We start from the raw sequence: 7,399 nt of genomic DNA on the forward strand, positions 1-7,399 counted from the left end.
TCAATAAACACTAGTGACCCAGTGCCACTGGCAGCCATGCATGCCCAAGCCATCACACTGCCTCCGCCGTGTTTTACAGATGATGTGGTATGCTTTGGATCATGAGCTGTAGAGGTTGATCTTGGTTTCATCTGTCCAAAGAATGTTCTTCCAGAACTGTGCTGGCTTTTTTAGATGTTTTTTTTAGCAAAGTCCAGTCTAGCCTTTTTATTCTTGATTCTTATGAGTGGCTTGCACCGTGCAGTGAACCCTCTGTATTTACTTTCATGCAGTCTTCTCTTTATGCTAGATTTGAATATTGATACGCCTACCTCCTGGAGAGTGTTGTTCACTTGGTTGGCTGTTGTGAAGGGGTTTCTCTTCACCATGGAGACTATTCTGCTATCATCCACCACTGTTGTCTTCCGTGGGCGCCCAGGTCTTTTTGCATTGATGAGTTCACCAGTGCTTTCTTTCTTTCTCAGGATGTACCAAACTGTAGATTTTGCCACTCCTAATATTGTAGCAATTTCTCGGATGGGTTTTTTCTGTTTTTGCAGCTTAAGGATGGCTTGTTTCACCTGCATGGAGAGCTCTTTTGACCGCATGTTTACTTCACATCAAAACCTTCCAAATGCAAGCACCACAGCTCAAATCAACTCCAAGCCTTTTATCTGCTTAATTGAGAATGACATAACGAAGGGATTGCTCACACCTGTCCATGAAATAGCCTTGGAGTCAATTGTCCAATTACTTTTGGTCTCTTTAAAAACAGGGTGGCACATGTTAAGGAGCTGAAACTCCTAAACCCTTCATCCAATTTTAATGTGGATACCCTCAAATGAAAGCTGAAAGTCTGAACTTCAACTGCATCTGATTTTTTTTTTTTAAATTCATTGTGGTAATATCTAGAACCAAAATTAGAAAAATGTTGTCTCTGTCCCAATATATATGGACCTACAGTAACTGTATATACCAACTATAGGGATTTAAAACTTAACTTTTACTATTAAGAATGAAAGATTTGGCAATCCTCAATACATAATTGACAATACACATAACAAATATGTTAAAAAGTAGAAAATGTGCCCATGTCCCTGTATAGGATCATACTCTGACAATAGTCAAAAAAGTGGCAACAAGGCATCAGTGAATACCTATATAAATATATAACTTGTTACAACAAAACCAGACAATAAAGTCCAGAAATTGTATACAGTAGGGCCAATGGATATAAGGAAAGATCTCACCAAATTCGCTGGTCTCCAAATTCCTCCAACAGGTCCTCATCCATAAAGGCCCAAATCATGGAGTCCAAGGGGTTGATTATCCCTTTCAGTCCCTATAATCTTGACTGACCCTCAAACGTATTCTGCACTCCAGTGCACCGGAAGTGACGTGCATACGTGTCGCTAATGGTGCGCCCCATCTACTTGGCACGCAGGGTGCGTTCCAGCGTACCGGAAGTGACGTGCCGGCGTACCAGAAACGAAGTTTGCAGCTCCCCCGGAAATATAGTAGGGAAACTGTGGAGCGCATACAGCATAGTTTGCGGCTCCCCCGGAAATCCTGTGGAGCTCATACAGCGTTCCATAATAGCATAGTGGCGCATACATCCCGGAACCAACCGGCGGTCCACAAACATGAGATATAATATTAAATCTGGTTATAGGGGCGTGCCCTCTGTTTATTGCAGGGTCACAGATATGGGTGGTTTTGTAATCCTATTTGCCCAAATAAGGCGAGAATGTCTTGGATAGGTCCACTTGATTAGTTTATTTTTGAATCTACCAATTACGACACATCTACATAACTAAGGGGTGGGGCACCACTCTCCAGGTGTCCACACTCCCTGATTTAGACATTCTATAAATTGCTGGCAGCCTCTATGGAATCTGCCATTGCCTAAAATTACAACCCAGATAGAGGGTTCCCAGCCCAGTTCCCAGCCCTGTATTCTACAGTTTTTTGTGCCAATCCCCTGATGACTCAAGATTTTTGAAGAAACGCGTCGGGAGGCGCATAGGGTCAGTTCAGGGCTGTCCAGGTTTTCAGGGTCACCTCTTGACTGCCCTTGTAAGGGCGGGAGTCTTGGGGTTGGAGGGTCAGTCAAGATTATGGGGACTGACAGGGATAATCAACCCCTTGGACTCCATGATTTGGGCCTTTATGGATGAGGACCTGTTGGAGGAATTTGGAGACCAGCGAATTTGGTGAGATCTTTCCTTATATCCATTGGCCCTACTGTATACAATTTCTGGACTTTATTGTCTGGTTTTGTTGTAACATGTTATATATTTATATAGGTATTCACTGATGCCTTGTTGCCACCTTTTTGACTATTGTCAGAGTATGATCCTAAACAGGGACATGGACATATTTTCTAGTTTTTAACATATTTGTTATGTGTATTGTCAATTTTGTATTGAGGATTGCCAAATCTTTTATTCTTAATAGTAAAAGTTAAGTTTTAAATCCACTATAGTTGCTATATATGATTTATAAATTATATTACCACATGTCAAGCAATTTACCAGTTGGTGCAGTAGATTCTAAGAAAACCAACAGACTCCGCTTTCATGATCTGCATGTTTTTGAGTCTGTGTATTTGAATAATTAATTGTTAGGGGGTGTGTTCAAAATAATAGCAGTGTGGAGTTCAATAGTGAGGTCAATCATTCTGGGAAGACACAGGTATGAATCAGGTGGCCCTTATTTAAGGATGAAGCCAGCACATGTTGTACATGCATTTCTCCTTGAAAGCCTGAGAAATATGGGTCATTCGAGACATTGTTCAGAAGAACAGCGTACTTTGATTAAAAAGTTGTTTGGAAAGGGTAAAACTTATATAGAAGTGCAGACTATGATAGGCTGTTCAGCTAAAATGATCTCCAATGCTTTAAAATGGAAAGCAAAACCAGAGAGACGTGGAAAAAAAACAGAAGACTACCATTCGAATGGATCGAAGAATATCCAGAATGGAAAAGATTCAGCCTATGATAAGCTCCAGGATGATCAAAGACCGTCTCAAGTTACCTGTGAGTACTGTCACAGTTAGAAGATGCCTGTGTGAAGCTAATCTCTTAGCAAGAAGTCCCCGCAAAGTCCCACTGTTAAAAAAAGACATGTACTGAAGCGGATACAATTTGTCAAAGAACACATCAACTAGCCTAAAGAGAAGTGGAGAAACATTTTGTGGACTGATGAAAGTAAAATTGTTCTTTTTGGGTCCAAGGGGCTCAGACAGTTCGTCAGACGACCCCTAAACTCTGCATTCAAGCCACATTACACTCTGAAGACAGTGAAGCATGGTGGAGCAAGCATTATGATATGGGCACGTTTCTCTTACTATGGTGCCGGACCTATTTACCGCATACCAGGGATTATGGACCAGTTTGCATATATTAAAATACTTGAAGAGGTCATATTGCCTTACGCTGAAGAGGATATGCCTTTGAAATGGGTGTTTCAACAAGACAACGACCCTAAACACACCAGTAAACGATCAAAATCTTGGTTCCAGTCCAACAAAATAGAGGTTATGGAGTGACCAGCCCAATCCCCGGTGTTACGGATCCGGGTGGTGAAACCTCTGTGCTGCGGTGCAAGGGGGACCAGAGAGGCGTAACTAGGTATCAACTCGGACCGACCAAGGTCGTACGGCGGTTCAATCGACTCCGTGACCAGGGAAGGACCGAGCAGAGGGACCAGGTGCTACTCTGGGTACCAACCTTGTATGAGAGCAGGTGACTCCCACGGGTCAGAAGGCAGGGACCGACCGGTGCAGCAGATGAGCACGGCAGGCAGGCTGACGGGTGATCCAGGCAGACGGACAGGCAGGCGCGACAGGTAACAAGCAGGAGCCTCCAGGTAGGCACGGCAGGTAACAAGCAGGAGCCTCCAGGTAGGCTGACAGGTGGACACTGGCATGCACGGCTGGCATGCAGACAGGTAGGCACGGCAGGTTAAAGGCAGATGCTTCCAGACAAGCAGGCGGGTTGAGCCCATAGACAAACTGGCGGACTGGACCGTAGGCAGACTGTTTGGTTGGAGAGTAGACAAGCTGGCGGACAGGACTGGTAGTCAGGCTGGCGGACAGGACTGGTAGTCAAGCTGGCGGACAGGACTGGTAGTCAAGCTTTCGGACAGGACTGGTAGGCTGGCGGGCAGGCAGGACTTGTAGTCAGGCTAGCAGCGGGACCTGAGGGCTGATGCAGAGTTTAACACACAAAGCTACAACCTTGCACGGGCACCTCCATATTGGAGGAGGTGCCTTTTATAGGGGAAGTCCTCCGGCCATTGGCCGGGGACTTTTTAGGACGGCGCGCGCGGCCCCTTTAAGAGGGACTGAGCGTGTGCGCGCCCTAAGTACAGAGCCGGGGAAGCTGCGTGCACCAGCAGCAGCTGCAGGGAGGCCAGAAGACGCCGTAGCAGGACCACGGCGGTAAGGGGGACGGAGTCTCTGCCGGGCAGGAGGCAGAGACGCCGATGCTACACCCGTATCTTAATCCGATAGAACACTTGTGGGGTGACATGAAAAATGCTGTTTCTGAGGCAAAGCCAACAGATGCCAAAAAATTGTGAGGTGTAGTCAAAGCATGAAACTACTTGCATTTTGCACTAAGTGCATAGCCTTTATGAGTCTAGAAGTACTACTATATGTCAAATGGACCAGAATGTGTATGAGACCCTCCTTTATTCTAATACAGGATGTATCAGAATCCCTAATTTTTGGCAGTTCTTTCTTCCTTCATAAATTACACTGAAATTACCTATTTGTTAATAAAAAATAAAATTTTGGTTTAAGTCATTATACAGGAAAAAAATGATTCTTAAAGAAGTTGTCCAGTACTTTAGATTACCCCCCCCCCATGTATCCCCACGGGGCCCCTAAGGATTTTTGTAATTAGCTTACGTTGCAGCCAAGGATAGCGCCGCTCACAGGCATCACGTGACCCCGCGCTGACGTCACGACAAGTGAGGCATGACAGCTGGATTGTGGGCGCGATCACCCCCCGCGTCACACCCAGCATTCACCTCGTGCGTTCCCAATGAATGGGGAGAGGGAGAGCGCGAGGTGGATGCCGGGTGTGACGCAGGGGGTAACCCCACCTACAGCCTGGAATGTGGAAGAGAGAGACCCCCGGCTGCTGCCAGCACTTGTCGTGACATCAGCGGATATCAGAGCCGGCTGCAGCCGGGGGTCACGTGATGCCTGTGAGCGGCCAGTGATAGCGCCACTCACAGGCATTATCTGCAACGTAAGGTAATTACAAAAATCCTTAGGGGCCCAGGGGGGATACATTGTGGGGGTAATCTAAAGTACTGGGCAACCCCTTTAACATTTTTGTTCCTGTAAAATGCAATTTCTCATTGATTGGGAATGTTTTATTGTCAGTCCTTAAAGTGGAGAAAAAGTGTCACACCATTGTTCTCAGCAGCGATCTGGGAGTCAGAGATGTCTCCAGGGGTCTTCCACATGCTGTTCTCCTTCCATTCAGCACTTTTTCCATCCATTTGTACATTTTCACTGCCGCCCAGACCTCCTTGTAGGGTCTTCCAGAAAAATGCTCGGATTTCTCATTGACTTCCATTATACTTGTTACTTGAAATGAGCACACGAGCATTAGGAATTGTTCAGTTCGAGTAACAAGCATCTGAGCAGTTTAGTGCTCACTCATCTATAGTCTTAATATGTGCTGTTATCTACCACTATATGGCCACCAAATAGTGGTAATATCGGTTAGTGACCCACTCGGATGTTTCGCCTCCCCTGTGCTTGAAGTCTTAGCTACGATTTTGGTGGATTGTGACTGCTGGGACCCCCAGGATGCACAGCACAGAATCCAACTTGTTCTTGTGCCTGAATCTGAAATAGAGCGCTACTAAGGTAAAAGTATCTGAGCTCTTGTAAAATCAGTGGATCAGGGCATGTTTCCCCCTAGCTTGGTTGCCACTTTTTGTGCACACAATGTCTATTTCAGGTGGTTTCCTCCTGGTTCGCTTATGAAAAGCACTCAATAAAAATTAAATTGAACATACACTGCAATGTAAAAACAACTTGCTGTGCAAGCTGTATGTTTCAGTCTTGTCTAATCTTCTGTTTGGTGTCCAAACCGTTGGACAGATATAACATGTATAGCATTGATATGCCATAAATGTCAGTAATATTCAATTAAATTCAAAAGGACATTAAGCAATTTTATTTTTTTTTTTAATTAAGAATTACATGGAAGGTTGAAAAGATGTTCTTGGAGGCCTTTGACTTTTGCAGATATTTCTTGCTGGTCAGACGGCCACAGGTACAGTAGGTGGTACAACTCTTTCCATGCAGGTACAGCATTGATGGTGGATGTGCTGTACTTTCTTCAGGGCACTAGATGTGAGGGTTTTCTGCCCTTGAGATGTTTCTGGTGCCCTGGTGACAGTGGGCAAAAATGCAGCTTTGTCTGATAGTGCGAGCAGCCCTGGATAATCCACGCCGGCAGGATGATATCATCCGGCGGAAGATAGAACCTATAAAAAAGATGTAAAACCGAAGTAAGTAATGGGACTCCATATTAGAGGACACTACTGTGGTGTCTCTGTGGGAGGCCGGTAGAGGAATCTTCTCCATACAGAGGTGCGGGATCATTGTCAGCCATCATACATGTGACAATCCCACCACTGACAGATGACATCTGCTCCACATGACTTATCTCACTGACATCATACAACATGGAGATTATCGTCACACTTACCTCGCCTACTACTTTCCCCCTCTTCCACTTTATCTGTTCTTTGCTGTTTTCTCAGATTTAGTGCAGATTTCTTTCTCTCCTGAACTGGAGGTTCTAATAAAAAGTCAGAAAAAGATGTTGATTATAAACTCCTCAAAGATTAATTTTATATGTTTATAGAGTTACTCAAACTGGTTAATATGCACTTGTAGCTTTTCTGTCTGCGGCCATGTGGTGTCTCCCTTATTAACATGACATTACTTGCAGCAAGCCAAAGTGTTTTTATATAATCCGTCAGATAACACTTAAGCGTAAGTTTAAAGAAGACTCATCACCAGGTCTTAAGTGTCCAGAATTCACTCTTACTTTATTCCCCCTGCTCCCCTGAGGACTCTGTTTTTGGTTTTTATTAAAATCCCCCTTAGGCTATGTGCCCACGATGCAGAAATGCTCCGGATTTTTTCCTGAGCGTTTCTGCATCTCCCTGGCACAAAAAACGCATGCGGATTGTACATGCGGATTGTACATGTGGATTGTACATGCGTTTTTCCTGCCAGGGACATGCGGATGTGAAGCGTTTTGATCATGCGATTTCGCATGCGGGTTGTCAAGCGCTTTCCAAGCGATTTTAGTATCACTTGGAAAGTGCTTGACAACCTGGTCACACTATATAAATCCAGGCAACTGGCATAGATTTATAT

The sequence above is a fragment of the Phyllobates terribilis genome, unplaced genomic scaffold, assembly GCF_046119375.1.
Source record: "Phyllobates terribilis strain yellow unplaced genomic scaffold, ASM4611937v1 Scaffold_8__6_contigs__length_399053987, whole genome shotgun sequence".
Classification (NCBI taxonomy): Eukaryota; Metazoa; Chordata; class Amphibia; order Anura; family Dendrobatidae; genus Phyllobates; species Phyllobates terribilis.